Genomic DNA, 17764 nt, shown 5'->3' with positions numbered 1-17764 from the left:
GGGCTGGGCTGGGGCCGGGCACAGGGTCAGGGGAGCCGCGTTGGTGCCCCCAGCATTGACACCAGGGTGGAAGTAAGGGCGCACGGTCCCGGAGAAGGAGTCGGTGAAAGTGAAGAGATGGGACCTGTCGGTCACGTTGTAAAAGGAGACCTCGCCCCCCTCGTAGTCCAGGAAAACCCCCACCCGCCTGGGCCGCACGCTCACGGGGAGGGGGGGAGGCGGGTAGGTGAGGGCCTTGTATCCTCCATCCCGCAGCCACACGACCAAGTATCCATCGCCAGGTGTGTATGTGACCCCCCGCTTCCTGGGCACAGACTCCCTGCACACGCCCAGGGTCCAGCACGTCTTGTCTCCCACCTCCACCTCCCAGTAGCGCCTCCCGCCCGCGAACCCCTCCGCGCCCAGGACACAGTCACAAGTGTCAAATCTCTCGGGGGTGTCGGGCACATCCTGTTGGGTGTCTCCGAGTCTCACACATTTCCCATTCTCAGACAGGACGAGTTCGGGATGAGCCGTCCCTGGGTCCAGAGTCACGTCCGCTGGGGAGAGAGTCGCGGGTCAGGGCGGGGGCAGGCGGGTCCTGAGATCACGGGGAACTCGCCGCGTCCCAGGAAGCGCGGGTCGGTCCCTGCTGGGAGTCACCGTCGCCCCGCGGGGAAATGGGGGAACGGGAAATGGGGAGACAGGAAAGCGGGACATCCCCACCGGCCCCTTCCTCCCCGGGGCATTCCCGGCCTGGGCGCTGGGGCCACAAGGGGGGAGGGACATGGGGTGGGGGCAGGGCAGGCCCCGGGAGGGGGAGGGGCATGCAATGATGTCATCCCAGCAGGTCCCTGCCCTCCCCCTCCCCCACTGCTAGCGGGGCTGCTCTGCCTGGGGGGCAAGGGGAGTGGGCTCCACCCCATGAGCTGGTGTCGCAGGTGCTGTGGGGAAGGGGTGGGGGGCAGGGAGGCTGCAGGGAGGGGGGAGGGGCTGGGGGACAGCAGGGAGCAGAGGGGCCCATTGCAGCCTGCCCGGGGGAGGGGGGGCAGGGGGAGCGGAGGGCAGGGCCCGGGGGTCTCCGTGCCTGGGCCGAGGTCACTCGGTTTGCTGCTGACAGCAGGTGGGTGCCTGCCCCCCCACCCCAGGCTGGCCTGCTCTGCCCCGGGGGGACCCCCATGTCCCCAGCCTGTGGGCACAGCACTGCAGCCAGGGCAGCCCACAGCCAGCGCCTCCCCAGAGCCAGCCCAGGGCAGGGCCGTGCATGGGGTGGGCGCAGGGGTGAGGGGGAAGGGGAAGGGCAGGGGGGCACTGACGGGGCACTAAGCACCGGAGAACAGGGCCCATTGCTGGTGAGTCTGGGGCAGTCGAGCGGGGAGGGGGCATTTCCCCACTTTCTGCCCCAAACCTCTGGGCTCAGCTCACAAGAGACATTTCCCAGGCCCCCCCGCCGTGTGTCTGCTCTAGGGGTCTCCACCGGAGGACCTGCACTGGGACAAGGACACCCCATGTACACTGGCCCTGGGACACTGCTGGGACCAGGGCCGTCTGCCCCCAAAGTACTGCGCAGTCCCAGGCCCGTCATAGATTTCATAGACATTAGGGCTGGAAGGGACCTCGGGAGATCATCGAGTCCAGCCCCCTGCCCAAAGGGCAGGAAGTCAGCTGGGGTCATAGGATCCCAGCAAGATAAGCATCCAATTTACTCTTGAAGGTGTTCAATGTAGGTGCTTGAACCACCTCCGCTGGCAGACTGTTCCAGACCTTGGGGGCTCGGACAGGAAAGAAATTCTTCCTTATGTCCAGCCTGAAACGGTCTTGCAGGAGTTTGTGACCATTCGACCTCGTCATCCCTTGGGGCGCTCTGGTGAACAGACGTTCCCCCAGATCCTGGTGGTCACCCCTGATAAACTTACAGGTGGCCATCAGATCACCCCTGAGCCTGCGCTTTTCCAGGCTAAAGAGTCCCATGGCTCTCAGCCTGTCATCGTAAGATCTGTTTTCCTGACCTCTGATCATGCGCGTGGCTCTCCTCTGGACTCTCTCAAGCTTCTCCACATCCTTTTTGAATTGTGGAGCCCAAAACTGGACGCAGTACTCCAGCTGCGGCCTCCCCAAGGCCGAGTACAAGGGGAGAATGACGTCCCGGGATTTGCTCGAGAAGCATCTATGGATGCAAGCCAGTGTTTTGGTCGCTTTACTAGCCGCAGCATCGCATTGCAGGCTCATGTTCATCTTGTGGTCAATGATGACCCCCAAGTCTCTTTCTTCTGTAGTGCTATCCAATGTAGCACTGCCGAGCCTATAAGGATGCTGCAGGTTTTTCCTCCCAAGGTGGAGGACCTTGCATTTTTAGGTGTTAAACACCATCAGGTTCTCATCTGCCCATTTGCTGAGCTTGTCCAGGTCAGCCTGGATCACCCGCCTATCTTCTGGCGTGGATGCTTTGCCCCAAAGTTTGGTGTCATCGGCGAACTTGGCCAGTCCACTCCTGACTCCAATGTCCACATCATTAATGAAGATGTTGAACAGGATGGGTCCCAGGACAGAGCCTTGAGGGACCCCACTGGTCACAGGGCACCACGATGAGTGACTGCCATCAATCACAACCCTCTGGGTCCGACCACGGAGCCAATTTCCCAGCCAGCGGATCGTGGTGGAGCCAAGGCCACAACTGGCCAGTTTGGCCAAGAGGTGATCATGGGATACCAGATCAAACGCTTTTTTGAGGTCAAGATATACGACATCAATCTCTTCTCCCTCGTCCAGGTGATAGGTCACCTGGTCATAGAAGGAAATGAGATTGGTCAAACAAGACCTACCCGCAAAAGCCCGTGCTGGCTATCCCTTAGGATGTTAGCCTGGGCCAGTCCATCCAGGATGGCCTCCTTAATAAACGTTTCTAAGATCTTCCCCAGGATAGAAGTCAGGCTAATGGGCCTGTAGTTAGCCGGATCCACTCTCCTCCCTTTCTTGAAGATCGGCACCACATTGGCCTTCTTCCAGTCTTCGGGCACTACACCAGAGCGCCAGGAGCTCTCGAAGACCCGTGCCAGGGGCTGGGCTATGACGCTCGCCAGCTCCTTGAGTACCCTGGGGTGCAGGTTGTCAGGGCCGGCTGACTTGAAGGTATCCAGCTTCTCAAGGTGTTCCTTCACGAGGTCAGCATTGATGGAGGGTAGGGGATCCCCCTCACCCGGATCTCCCTGTCCCATAGCAGGCATGGGCGTCCCATGGGACTGATGAAAGACTGATGCAAAGTACCTATTTAATAGGTTGGCTTTTTCCTGGGCGTCAGTTGTCAGTTGCCCCATCTGGTTTAGCAGGGGTCCAACATTGCCCTTGCTTTTCCTCCGGCTCCCCACGTATCTGAAAAAGGACTTTTTGTTGTCCTTGATGCTCAAAGCTAGTTGGAGTTCAGTTGCAGCCTTGGCTTTCCTGGTTTGCTCCCTGCAGGACCGGACCAGCGCAGAATAATCCTCCTTGGAGGTGAATCCCGTCCTCCATCCTTTGTAGGCTTTCCTTTTTAGCCGCAGGACGTCCGCTAGGTCCCTGGAGAGCCAGGGGGGCTGCTGTGCCTTCTTGCTGCCTTTCCTCCGTGTTGGAATAGATTTAGCTTGTGCATTGAGGATCGCTTCCTTGAGAAGCAACCACTCTTCTTGAACTCCCATCTCCCTGGGGTCATGGTCCCTGAGGGCCTGACCGACTAGCCTCTTGAGCTTGTCAAAGTCGGCTTTTCTGAAGTCAAGGACTTCTGTGTTGCTGACTGACTTGCCAGCTTTACGGCGGATGGTGAAGGTGGAGTTCCCCCAGGGTTTGTCTCTTGTAGGGTCCAGTGGGAGTCCAGAGCCCGGATGCTGGCCCCCAAGGTATAGGGGGACGGGGCTAAGAGGAAACACCTCAGGCAGAGGGCAGCCCCGATGTGGGGGAAGGAGATGAGGAGGAGATGATCTTTGCATCAGCTTTGGAGCCGGTGCATTCCCCATCACGCTCTAAGAGGACTCCCAGGGGAAGAAGTGCCTTCACGTTAGGGTGCCCTCCCCCAGACAGCTGATGACACCCGGGGACCTTCCTCGGCTGCCACCCAGCTTTCTCCTTCCTCCTAGTCCAGGGCTTCTGGTATATGAGCCCCTGAGTGGCAGAGAGGAGTGCTTTTATGGTGGGGGAAACATTCCCTATCCTCCTCCCTGACCTCACCTTTCCTCACCACATCACCCCTCTTCCAGACCTGCCCATGCCCAGTGGGGTCTGCAAGGAGCTGCTTCTGCCACCTCCGGAGCCTTTCTGGCCTGTTTTGCTTTTCAGCCTCTGCAGATCTGTGCACCACGGGGTGAGGGCTGCTCCCCTGCCCTCCTCCCCTTCCTTGTATTCTCTCTCATGCATTCCCTGCTACTAAAGCCCCAGAACTGGACATGCCACCTGTGGAAATAAATTTAGCCAGGCTCCTAACTTGACTAAGAAAAGAGAGAGACCAGGGGTGCTGATTCTGCGTATTTCAGAAAAATATTCTAAGATAAGAAAATCCTGCATGCCTTGTTTTCATCTTGATATATTACCCTGTGTGCAGATGTTAGGTTTTTTTTCTCTTTGAGAACCAGAAACTGATAACCGTTCCTATAAACACAATGTTTCCCTTTTCTTTAAGTAAACTGCCTGTGTGTCTGCATGTGTTAGACCAGTGATTTACTCCTATTTGTTTCACCAAGGTCGTATTTTTTCTCTCTCTTGGTCTTAAGTATAAATATAAAACTTAAATGTAAACTTATAGAGTTGGAGAATTCCTTTGAAACAGGCAAGGGGGTGACCCCCCCGGCTGTAGGGGATTCTCCCTGTGATCACGGTGTAGCCCTAAATAAAGAAAGGCTGGCTCTGTCAGTTCTGATTCAACCACAACGCAAAGTTTGATTTCTTCCACACACCCCTGTGGTTGATCTCTGTGTCCTCTCCCGAGGTGTGCGATGGGAACAGACCCGAGCCCACAACCCTTTCTGGGGCAGATCTCCCTGTGCCTTCCCAGCCCCTTCCCTTTCTAAGTGATTCACCACAATCCAGAGGTTGCTGGTAACCCTTGGGAGCAGGAGGTGGTCTGATCTACCCACCCTGCTGCTGCCCGACTGGCCGCTCCCACCCGCTTCTGCCCTCTTCCCACAGCAGGACCCAGGGCTGGGGGAGCCAGCACCACAGGGTGAGCAACCCTGGGCGAGTGACGCAGAACTGGCTGAATGGGTGCCCCGAGCCAGCCCCACCTCCCCTGTTCCTGCCCTCACCCACCACAGCCACCCATCTGCAACACAGGTGACTGTGGGAGTGTAAGGCAATCTGTGCATGGTGCCAGCTCCAGGGGGGTGTCTCCCCGCTTGGGAGAGCAGGTTCTCCACACTGCTGACAGCACCCCTGCCAGCATCCCCATAACATGTGGAGCTGGGTCAGGTATTAGGGTCAGGACAGGTGGTGTGTGGGGTCTGGGGGGAAGCATTGGGCACAGGCTGTCCAGCCAGGCATGGGGGAATCAGGCTGAGTTTGTCCCCATCTGCGGGTTGCTGGGTTGCACCGCCAGTCCCTGCAGAATCAGGGGCAGGGCTGGAGCTGGGGGCATTACTGCCCGTGCCCTGTAGGGCGGGGGGCACCTGATGGGTTGGGGCGGGGCTGCACTGACCTGATGCAGATACTGTTGTCTGTCCCACGTGGGATCTGTGTTCACGTGGGGCAGGTGTGAAGGGAGCCAGGGTAGGTAGGGGTGATACCTCATTACCCTGCGGGGGGCATCATTATTGGGGGGGCACAACTCCACCTGGGGTATGTATGGGGCACACCTATGGGGGGATGGGGGTCCACACTTACGTGGGGCAGAGGATATTATTCCACCATTGTGCAGCAGGGGGTGCTGTGGGGGTGCCTGTGCTTACCTGGGGCAGGTGTGGGGTGGGTTGTCATGGGGTAAGGGGATGGGTGGACCTCCATCTCTTCCTCTCTCTCCTTCTACTTGCCCTCCCCCCCATGCCCAAAAAAGCCCAAGCCCAACTGGTGACCCCACTCACTGCAACCCTGGGGGATCTCCGCAGGGGCTGGGCTTCATCCCAGGGATTCCTCCTGAGCACCAGGATGGATCTGACCCCCTGGTCAGACCAGTATAGACTGGGGAGTTTGCCAGCCTGGGATCGCAGGGTGTAGATTAGCAACCTGTCACAGCAGCAGGAGCAGGAAGAGTACCGTGGCCCCCCTGCTTTTCCTGAGGCAGGAGCAGGTGCAATGTCTGCTGCTGTGTCAGGCCTGTGGCAGCTTGGCTAAGAGGTTGGATGATGGGTTTGTCTGGGCTGGTTTGGACAGGGCTGATTCTGACTCAGGCAGCGGCTGGACTGGAGGTGACCTCTGCAGGCCCCCTCAGCCCCTCTCTTCTAGGATTTCCATGATGAGAACGTGCCCGAGAGCCGTGGCCCCCAACCTTTTTAGACTGTGGGCTGGCAGACCGTGGACCGAAAGCAGAACCTTTCATAGATGTACTTGCAGAGACATTAGGGCTGGGAGGGGCCTCGTAAGACCATTCCCTTCCTAAGCAGCCCTCACATTTTCCATTACTTTCTTCCCAGTGGCTGGGCATGGAGCTGGTGCTTTTATTGAACTCTCTGCAATCACTCCCAGGTCTCTTTCCTGTGTGGGAACAGTTCACGTGGCGCCCATCGTTGCGTCAGTCCCATTTATACAGTTCACATTCACACATGTCCCTGGCCCATTCCACTCAGACCATGACCCCAGCCCAGCCCAGCCCAGGGGAGCTTTGGATGCGGGGAGGAAGGGAATTGAAGTGTGTGCTTTCATTTGTCTGTCTGCTTGCTTGTTGTCATATTAAATGTAATAGTTTGAATTCTTGTATTCCTGCCCATTAGCCAGTTTAGACAAAAAGGCAAGGTTCATCTTCTCATCTAGGCCACTACTTGCTTTGCCTGGCCTTGCAACAAGTTTGTTTGAAAGTCTTAGCTTCTCAATCTTATCTTTAGAGGCCTTTGACAAGTTAACCTAAGAACAAGAAAACCAACCCTTAAGCAAATATTCCGAGAGATCAAACCCTAGAAGCTTTTGAAAGGGGGTTGGGAAGATGGGTGTCAGCAGTGGTATGGAAAATCTCCCAAAAAGCAAGAATTCAAGATAAACTGAATAGTCAGCAGACAAATTCCGTTGCAGAAGACAAACTGACCACCCAGTGAAAATCTGTTGAGTAAGATCTGAACCCAATTTGGGAGTAGTGACAGGTTTGCCTCCCCCGGGGCCCGAGGGGGGCCCAGCAGGGAGGCGGCTGTTCTGGTCCCTACTTAGGAAGACGGAGGCAAAGAAATCGTTAAACATGTTAGCTTTGCCATCCGGTGTGACAACCAAGTTTCCCAACGCGTCCTGCTGGGGCCCCACATTTCCCAGGACCTTCTTTTTACCCCCTATGTAGTAAAAAAAGGACTTCTTATTGTCTTTAATCTGGGAAGCTAGTCCCAGTTCCATCTCCGCCTTGGCCTTCCTAGCTACCCCCCTGCATCCCTGAGCAACTACAGAATAGTCCTCCCTGGTGAGGACCCCTTCTTTCCATTGGGTGTAAGCCTCCTTTTTGGCAAGAAGACATTCCTGGATGCTTTGGTGAGCCCCGGAGGCTTGTGTGCTCTTCTGCTCCCTTTGTTCCTCGTTGGGATTACCTTTCTTTGGGCTTGGAGGATCGTCTCCTTAAGGAGCGACCACTCTCCTTGGACACCTGGCTCCCCTCCCCCCCGGGACCTCAGCGCTTCTCCAGCTATCCTCCTTAGCTCGTTGAAGTCTTCCCTCCTAAAATCTAGGGCTGCTGCCTTACTGCATGCCTTTGCCACCCTGCGCTGGATGGTGAATCCCAGCAGGCGATGACCGCTGTCGCCCAGGTGGTCGAGCACCCGCAGCCCCCTCACCAGGTCATCACCCGTGGCCAGCACCAGGTCCAACAAGGCGACCCCCCTGGTGGGGCTGTGCACCTCCTGGGTTGGATGGAGGTCCTGCACTCTGGCCAAGAACCTATGTGAGCGGTCAGACCTGGCTGACTGCTCTTCCCAGCAGATGTCCGGGAAGCTCAGGTCCCCCATGCCTACCACATCCTTAGCCTTCACCACCTCTGTGAGCTGACCCAAGAATTCCTGGTCAAGCTCTTCTCCCTGGTTGGGAGGTCTGTAGTAGCCCCCACCATTAAGTCTCTTTCCCCTCGACTGCCTTGTACTCTAACCCAAAGCACTTCAGAGTGCCCCTCCCCTGGCTCCTTGCTAATTAACGAGGATGTGTATTCCTCCTTAATATAGAGCGCCACGCCCCCACCTCTCTTTCCTGTCCTGTCCCTCCTGTACAGCCTATAGCCCATGACATTCACCGCCCAATCATGCGTTGCGTCCCACCACGTTTCTGTGATCCCCACTATGTCCGGGCTGGTGTCAGTCAGCAGGAGCGTCAGTTCCTCGTGCTTGTTGCCCATACTACGAGCTTTTGTGTAGAGGCGTTTGAGGCCTCCTGCGGATCAGAACTGACAGAGCCAGCTTTTCTTTATTGAGGGCCATACTGTGATCACAGGGAGGATTCCACACAGCCAGGGGATCACCCTTCTCTGTTTCAAAGGATTTCTCGCACTCTCTAAGTTGACATGCATATTTATACTTAAGACAGAGAAAGAGGGGAAAAAAATACGACGGTCAGTAAATCACTGATCGTTAATACACACAGACACACAGGCTGTTTACTTAAAGAAGAGTGAAACACTGTGTTATAGAAATAGTTATCAGTTTTTGGTTTCTCAGAAAGAAAAATAAACAAGATCCGTACACAGGGTGATATATCATAGATAAAAACAAAGCATTGTAGAATTCGTTATCTCAAAATATTTAACTGAAATAAACAGTATCACCTCTTCTGGTCTCTGTCTGTTTTTTTTTCTAATCAAATAGGTCAGTAGCCCAATTCAATTACTCCTCCAAGGGGCAGAGGGAAATGCAGGACCTCCTGGCTCTGCCCAGCTGTAAGCACATCTGTGAGACTGCACCTCAGAGCCCAGCACTCGGCTGCCAGCTCGCTCTTTCCATGGTGCGTCCTGCTTTCAAACCATGGGGGCGCGAGGTTGGGCCTGGTGGGGAGAGCTGTGCGCTGGGAGGAGGGACGGGGACACTGCGCTGCAGCTCCCTTCTCAAACGGATGGTTCAGCTTCTCTTCTCCACCTCCCAGCAGAGGCTGGGCAGGAAAGGATGAAAGATTTGCCAGAAGAAAGAGGAGTGACGCTGGAACATGAGCTGGGAGCCCAGGGCTGGGGCTTTGACCTGCGAGGGCAGGAGGAAGGGATGAAGGGAAAGGAGTGCTGGCACCTGCCCCTGCTCCCAACATGATTCATGCACAGCCAGAAGGCCATGGGAAGTGGCTAAGGAGATGTTCAAGGAACAGCCCGTGGCCACTGGAAAGGAGACAAGGCTGCCAAGTTTGCTGAATGTTAGTGGAATTGGGCTTATTTTTTTTTAAAGTCTCTTTTATTTTTTGAGAGTCGCCGGTTGAAGTTTTTTGGGTTTATTTTATTTGGAGGTCACCTATTTTGGGGTTTTTTGGAATAGGTGACAAACAAAAATGTATAGTTTAAAAGCGGTTGTAGGAGTGGTTATAGTGTCTCTTTGGTGTTGAGGCATATTAGGGGTGGGCATGAAAGACCCATGCCCCCGGCGGCTGTGGGGGCATGGTGGTGTGGTGGCAGCAGGAGCATGGCAGCAATAAGCGGGGAACTCCTGCAGACACCGCCAGCACTGTCGGCAACAGCAGGGGTGGGATGGTGGTGAGTGCTGGCCAAGGGTCAGTAACCACCCGCAGCCACCGCCAGCAGCATCAGCAGTGGCCAGCAGGTTTCACGGACTACCCACAGATGCCACCGGCGGTGTCTTTTTGCAGGGGGTGCAGCACCACACTCAGGAGCTCCACGTGCACCTGTGTGCACCCACTACATGTCGCCCCTGGGGGTAGGCAAAATTTCCCAGTAGCCCCCACCTGTGTGGCTGGAGCCAGTTTCTATGGAGACACCAGCAGCAGCTCTGCTGGGATAGTGTGAGACCAGGGTTTCCATGGAGACCAGCCCCAGCAGTGCCGGCACTGGCAGGGTGCATGGCAGGACATGGAGTGACTCTCGTGCCAGGCTGGGATCTTGCAGCGGTCACCACTTGGTTCAGAGCCAGGGCAGAGCTGCGATCTGCAGCCTGCATGCTCCAGGCAGGGGCGTGCAGCCACCAGATCGTGGCTCTGCCCTGGCTCCTTGCAGTGATGACAGCTTGGTCCAGAGCCAGGGCAGACCTGTGATCTCCTGCCTGCGCGTCCCTGCCCAGAGCATGCAGGCTGCAAGTCGCGGCTCTGCTCTGACTGTGGACCGCGCTGTCATCGCTGAAAGGTTACAGCCGGGCTCTGGAGCAGCTTCCTGCACTGCCATGCACCCTGCCAGCAGGGGAGGCCTTAGGGCGAGTTTTGGGTGGGCTACAGCCACCCCAAAACTCCCCATAGCCACCCTTCCCAAGGGCAGCACCACCACCACCACTGCTGCCTGCAGCTGAGCTAGCCCCATGCCTACCCGCAGCACAGCCCTCCGCTCCGGCCCCCCACCAGCAAAAGGCTGGGGCTGCTGCTGCCTGCCAGTGCTGCTGGGGCCGGTCTCCACGGAAACCCCGGCCCTGTGCTATCACAGCTGCAGCAAGGATGACCTTTTTTAATAATGTTAGTACAGGCAGGCTTGGACTTACTATGTTTCAAGTTACCTTTTGCACTTTACAACATTTATAAATTGACACCCTGTTTCAACTTTATGACAAGGCTTGTCCAATGCAACGCCACGCCAGAGAACAAGGTCGCTGCATCGCCCATCTCCCTGGAGAACATCTGTCCAAACTTCCTTGGACACCTTCTTTAAGAAAGCAGACAGACTCCAGAAAAACCTGCAGCCAAGACTCCTGAGAAGACTCCAGCCAAGAGCCCTTCAAAAACTACAGCAAAGTCACCTCAGAGAAGTCCTTCCAAATCAATAGGGTTGCTATCCACAATATAAATACACTAATGTAGTTATAGGGTGTAGGCTGGCTGCTTAATGTAGCTATATTACTCATCTGTAATTGAGGAGTAGAAAATTATGGGTTATTTTTGGTGAAAGTAGGGTACGGGCCTTGGTTCAGGAACCAATCCCCCATTAATAACGTCGTTTCTTATGAGAAAATTGGTTCCAAGCGTAGGAGTGAATTTAGTCCGGCTTCTGGCCTCCCTTACTAGAAAACCAGACAGAGACCAGAAGTGCCGATACTGCTTATTTCAGTTATGTTTTGAGATTAAAAAAATCCTGCATGTCTTATTACACTGTGCACAGATGTCCAATTAAGTAAACTTGCTTTAGTTTCTTCAAGGTCATACTTTTTTTTCTCTTTATCTGTCTTAAGTATAAAAATGCTTGAAAACTGAGGGAGGGGGAGGAGTCCTTTGAACAGACAAGTGGGTGATTCCCCTCGCTGTAGGAAATCCTCCCTGTGATCACAGTATGGCCCTCAATAAAGAAAAGCTGGCTCTGTCAGTTCTGATTCAACCACAACGCAAAGTTTGATTTTTTCCACAGTTTGGTGCCGTGACTCGGATAGAGACGCCCGGAGTGATCAGTTGGGACGCAGACATCTCTTCACTGAAGCCCTGGCGCCAAACCAAGGTAAGAGACCTTTTGAAATCTCTATTGGGGCTTTTCAGTGAGGGGCTGTCTCTGTGTCTTCCTGATTCACTGCTTGAGACTTACCCTAGCCCAACTTTTTCTGCCAGAACTGTCAGACCCGCTGTGTAAGTAGTAACTGTGAGTAGAAAGAGTCAAGGTTAAGGACTCTGTGTTGCTGTTGTCAATGCAAGTATTTCCCCGTGTGAATTGAGTTCAGTTCTGTAAAGAGCTAGGAGGTCTCTCTGAGGCCAGGAGTGCAAACCTTGTGCAACCGCCCCGAGGACACCCGACTTGTTCTGTGTGCTCTTCGAAAGCAAGGCTGCAAGGTGGAAACTCTTAGGGTGTGAGTGTTTTTCACGATAAGCGTTGACCAAGGCTGAGACTAAAGAAATGCTCTTGAACCTCGTGCCTCAACGCAGAAATTCCCCAGCATGAATTGAGAGTATGAACTGAGATACGAGCCACTGACCAGGTCTGAGACTGAGGCTGGGTTCAGCCACCCCAAGGCTGTCTGGAAGGGCAGTTTTGAACGCGAGGGGGCCCAGCTGGAACCTCGTGACCCAGTGGACAGGTTTACCCTTTCCCCACCCTCATAATGGGCCGTGTCTAACCGTGAGTAACTGCGTTGTGTGCCGTTACTGCCGTGGAGTCTTGTCTTTGGATATTAGCCACAGCATCTCTGTGCCGCTAGCAAATCTCACAACCTGACCGGACACCCTGAATAAACCATTCCTGTATGAAAGACCTGTGTGAATTGAGTTTAAAGATATGGGGAGCAGAGAGTCTAAAGACATACCGGCTCCGCCAAAAGGGACTCCAGCTTTGTACATGTACACACACGATGGCCATAACAGTTGTAAGTTTCTAGACGCATGGAATTGGTATACCAGAGATGATTTTAGCCGGCAGTTTCCCCTGGAGGGAACATTTGATTGAAGTAAAATTTTTCGTCTCCGCACAGACCTTGAGTTAAGAGGTAGTAATATACCACAGACTCAGTGGGACGCATTTTTGATTGGTATGAAGAAGCTTTCAAAGAAATCAAGAATCTCAAGTTCGGAGCCTTAAGGACTCCCAAGAGAAACTGAAAGCTCAGATAAAGGAATTAAAACAGAAAGGTGCACCAAAAGGGGCCCCCCATCAACAGTACCATCAGCACCAACACAACTTTATCCACAAATAACTGAGAATGAATCTGCAGGAGATATAATTGATTTTCTTAATGTGCCACCCCCATATCACTGGCACACATCCAGGAGGGCCTTGCGGGGGAATGCATGCTCAGGGGCAACCAACATGGGTTCATCAGTGGCAGGTCTTGTCAGACCAACCTGGTGGCCTTTTACGATCAGGTCACCAAATCATTAGACGCAGGGGTTGCTGTGGATGTAGTCTTTCTGGACTTCCGGAAGGCTTTCGACACTGTCTCTCACCCTGTCCTCATCAAAAAGCTGGGAGACTGTGGTGTCGATGCCCACACGGTCAAATGGGTCGCCAACTGGTTGGAGGGCCGCACCCAGAGGGTGGTAGTGGATGGGTTCTTCTCGACCTGGAAGGACGTGGGCAGTGGGGCTCCGCAGGGCTCGGTCCTCGGGCCCGCGCTGTTCAACATCTTCATCTTGGATGAGGGGGTAGAAAGCACCCTGTTCAAGTTTGCTGATGACACTAAGATGTGGGGGGATGTGGGTGCACTAGAAGGGTGCAATAGGCTACAAGCTGACCTTGACAGGTTGCAACGGTGGGCCCAGGCACAATCTGAACCTGAAGAAGTCCAAAGGAACCAAATAGGCTCTTCTGGCAGGATCAGCCCACCTCACCAGGAAACCGTCACTCAACAACCGTCACCTGCCCCCGGGGCATGCCCACGTCCACCGGAGGCATGGCATCTGTCTCCTGAAATCTCAACCCCCTCCTCCTGTTTAAGGGCTGGTACCCAGTATGGTCCAGCCCCTTCTTGAAAATCTAAAAAGACTCAGCTTATGCCTTTACACCAACTTCCAGGGCAAGGACCAAATGGGGAAACTACAATCACAGTCCCTGTGCCCGGGACCCCAGGAGATCTCCTAAACCCTGTTAAACAATTTCCCAACATCAGAGAGGAACCCCAAAATTTAGAGATGAATAAGACACTGTAATCCAATGTTATGATCCCACATGGGCAGATTTGAACCAATTCATGAGAAGTGTTCTGCCCTCCGAGGTCCGCAACCGCCTCATCGGGCAGACTACACAAGACCCCGGAATAGGAGATCACTTAGCAGATGCCCGAAGACGTCTCCTTGAGGCTGTGCTTAAAATTTGCCCCAGGAAAACTGACTGGGCCAAAATACATAACTGTAAACAAAACGAGGGCGAATCCCCAGCAGACTGTGTGGACCGCTTGAAACTAGTATTTGAAAGACATTCTGGTATTGAAAATGCAGCTGCAACTGCCCCAGAAGCAGTTGCTTCCGCTTTTGTCCACGGACTTCTTTCTAAAGTCCAGGAACAGTTGTGCACAGGTGCTGTAGGCTGGCAGGCTGAGCCACTCGCAGAACTAGTCACCACCGCAAGTCATTGTACAGCCCCCCAGGAAAAGATAAGGGAATCCCTGGAAACTGAGTTAATGTCCTTACAATTGCAGACTTTAGGCAGGGGCAGAAGCTGAGGTTTCCATCAAGGACTGTTCAGAGGCAGGGGACGTGGTCATGGGATGGGATGAAGAGGATTTGAGTCCCCAAATACCGACATATGTCATTGTTGTGGCCAACCGGGACACTGGAAGGCTCAATGCCTTCACTGGCCTGGCCAGCCGGGGATGACGTTTCACCCGCCACCACCTCCTCTCACTCAACTCTCTGTCCCGAATCAGGGAGCCTCCTGTTAGGCCAGCCTGAGGAATAGTAACATCATCACAGCCCCGCTTCTCCCACTTGATCAAGATGATCCCTTTGTTTCCTGCCTGATAAATGGCATCTCTACAAAATGTTCAGTAGACACCGGTGCAAGCCGCTCTCCTCTTCGAGCTGAAGAATTTTGCACAACTCCCCTCTCCTCTGCTGTTGCAAACGCCGTGGGAATTTCAAATCAAATAGTTCCTCATCCTGTTTCCCAACCGTTATGTGTTTCTCTTAGTCCTGTTTCTGATCTACATGACTTTCTCCTTAGTCCTTGTTCTCCTGTTAATTTGTTAGGCAGAGGTTTGCTTTGTCAGCTCGGCTGTACTATCTATTGTTCTCCTAATGGTGTTTATTTAGATGTCCCTTGTGATAACGAGATAGCAGTACTTGCTGCTTCAGCTAATTCACCTCCTGAACCTGAGTTCCCTGATCTTTCTGTGTCGCAAGAAGAAATCATAAAAGCTGTCCCTCCGTTTCTCTGGTCCCAGCATGCTAATGAAGGAGGACAAATCCATACTGGCCAGCCTGTAAAAATTAGATGAAACCCAGCTAAGCCTTTACCCAAAGTTGCTCAATACCCTTTACGTCCAGAAACTGAAGAAGGGATACGCCCTGTTATAACTGTCCTTTTAAAGCAAGGTATCATTACCCCACTAAGAGCCCTTGTAATCCTCTCGCTTTGTACAAGACCATCGTGCTGTAAATTCTGCAGTTTTACCTACTTCTCCTGTTGTATCAAATCCAGCGACTATCTTGGCCTGTATTTCTCCTAAAGCTTGTTATTTTACTGTTGTTGACTTACGTTCTGCATTTTTCTCTGTCCCTAATACACACTGAGAGCCAGTTTCCCTTTGCATTTACCTGTCAAGGCCTTCAGTATACCTGGATGCAATTGCCCCAGGGCTGTACTGGATCCCCTTCTCTTTTTCTCAAATTCTGAAGAAAGATCTAGATGACATAATATTTAAAGAAAAATCTGTGCTTGTGCAATATGTTGATGATTTGCTCTTGGCATCTACCTCCCCTGAAAACTGTAAAACTGATTCTCTAATTCTCCTCACCTCTCTTGCCCTAAAAGGCCATAAAGCATCTAAAGAAAAGCTGCAGCTTTGTCTTCCTCGTGTCCACTATTTAGGTCATAATACTTCTGCTGGACAACGACTGCTTTCCTCTTCCGGAATAGAAGCTATTCTTAAAATCCCTAGACCAACTACTGTGTCCCAAATGCGTACCTTCCTAGGCATGGCTGGTTACTGCCGTCAGTGGATACTTGGCTATGCCTCTATAGTCAAGCCATTGCAAAATCTGATTCTTATTAATACCCCTGAGCCTTTACCCTGGACTTCAGAGATCGAAGCCGCTTTTACCTCTATGAAACAAGCTCTGTCGCAAGCTCCTGCCTTAGGCCTTCCCGATTATACTAAACCTTTTTTTTTTGTCATGAAAAAGATGGATTTGCACTTGCAGTACTTACCCCTACACATGGAGACAAGCACCATCCCATTGCTTATTATAGCTCTGCTCTTGACCCAGGTGCACCCGGATTTCCCCCATGTCTCCGAGCTGTAGCTGCAGCCGCCGTCACTGTTGGACTTTCCTCCACCCTTGTATTAGGTTCTCCCCTTCCTGTTGCTGCCCCACCTGCTGAAGCAGCCCGTTTACTAAAAACAAAAACCCAACACCTTTCCCTAATGTGCATTCAGCTCAAGTTGCCGAGCTTGTGGCCCTCACCAGGGCTCGCACCCTGGCCTCTGGTGCCTCTGTTAATATTTATACTGATTCTCGCTATGCTTGTGTACAGGATTATGGTCAACTTGGGAAACAAAGAGGCTTCCGCACTTGAGGCGGTGCCAACATTAGTAATGGTCCATATGTAAATGCCTTGCTGAATGCTTTACAATTACCTTCTGCTCTTCCTATTATTAAATGCCAAGCTCACCAGAAACCTTATGATGATGCTACACGTGGGAATGCTCTGGCAGACTCCGCTGCCGAAGCTGCGGCTATTTCCACTCCTCAGGCCACGCCTGTGTTCTTGTCCAGGCCAACTGACCAGTCTCCATTGGCAAGTCTTCACGACGTTGCCCTCCTCCAAGATCAGGCTCCAGAACCAGAGAAACACACATGGAGACTGGCTGGGTGTTTGTTATACCTGGACCATTTGTGGTGCTCCTGGAGCCTAACTAGGGTTTTTTGCTGGAAAAATGGAGACTTGGGGGTGAGCAGGGGAGTGACTGCTCTCTCTTCTCGCACAGCAGCCAGCGTCTCCAGCCTGGCCTTGCATGCCAACCCGACATATTCAGCCTGCCCCGAGTCCTGCATGAAGCAAGAGTCAAAGGTGGTCAGCGGGTCATGGCAGAGGTCAATATCCAAGTGGGCGACTGCTTCTGGGGTGGAGCATGGCAGCCGGCTGTACCGGGGGATGCCCCTGCCCCTAGGTGCAGCCCTGGGGCCGGTTGTACAGGGCACCGCTGCCCCGTGCGGAGACCCAGCTGGCTCTGGGGAAGGGGGTGGGCCCCGTAGAGCACGGGCGACGGCAGGAAAGAGCATGGCGGGCTCGTGCTTGTACCCTCAGCAGCGGCATGAGAGGAGCCCACGCGGACTGCAAGTCCCACACTCTCCACATTCCAGGCAGGCCAAAGGAGCCAAGCAGTCCAGGTGAAAAAAGTGTCGAGTGATCGTCATAGGCAACTCCATCCTAAGAGGTACAGAGGGCCCCATCTGTTGTCAGGATCCCTTGACATGTGAGGTCTACTGCTTACCTGGAGCAAAGATTCAGGACGTGAAGGGAATGATCCAGGCCGTGATCCAGACCACCGATTACTACCCCATGTTCCTAATCCAGGTAGATACTCATGATGCGGCCAGGAGAGGCCCTGATCACCTGATGGCGGACTACCATGCTCTGGGGTGCATACTAAAGGAGATAGGTGCACAGGCGGTTTTCTCTTCTGTCATACCAGTGAGCGGACGTGGAAGACAGCATGCAACGTGCATTGCGGAGACCAACTGGCGGCTTCCAGAATGGTGTCTTGAGGTGGGTTTTGGCTTCCTCAACATTGACTGGCACATCATGACAAGAGACATGCTCGGATGGAATAGGCTCCACCTTTCCCCTAAAGGTAAGCATGTGCTTTCTTCTAGGTTGGCAGATCTCCTCTGGCAGGCTTTAAATTACGCTCGTTGGGGGAAGGGGAAGACGAGGGCAGAG

General features: G+C 53.6%; 1 long non-coding RNA gene and 1 pseudogene across 4 annotated transcripts; one reads left to right on the top strand and one right to left on the bottom strand.

Annotated features, from left to right (window-relative positions):
- Window positions 1–3: 3 nt before the first annotated feature.
- LOC149851771 (E3 ubiquitin-protein ligase TRIM39 pseudogene) lies at window positions 4–1326 on the bottom strand (annotated as a pseudogene).
- Window positions 1327–1805: 479 nt separating this feature from the next.
- On the top strand, window positions 1806–17160 carry LOC149851770 (uncharacterized). 4 transcript variants are annotated; one of them, XR_016439547.1, is made up of 3 exons: window positions 1806–2673; window positions 8916–11013; window positions 11588–12909. It is a non-coding gene; the product is annotated as an uncharacterized LOC149851770 (long non-coding RNA). The 4 variants fall into 4 exon arrangements; XR_016439550.1 differs by lacking the exon at window positions 1806–2673 and having other exon boundaries at window positions 5782–11013; window positions 11588–11674; window positions 12636–12909; XR_016439549.1 differs by lacking the exon at window positions 1806–2673 and adding an exon at window positions 16812–17160 and having other exon boundaries at window positions 5785–11013; window positions 11588–11674.
- Window positions 17161–17764: the final 604 nt, after the last annotated feature.

The sequence above is a fragment of the Crocodylus siamensis genome, unplaced genomic scaffold, assembly GCF_052110815.1.
Source record: "Crocodylus siamensis isolate JL-2025a unplaced genomic scaffold, ASM5211081v1 HiC_scaffold_240, whole genome shotgun sequence".
Classification (NCBI taxonomy): Eukaryota; Metazoa; Chordata; order Crocodylia; family Crocodylidae; genus Crocodylus; species Crocodylus siamensis.
Note: the sequence above shows the minus strand (reverse complement) of the source record. Positions and strands in the feature narration are given on the sequence as shown.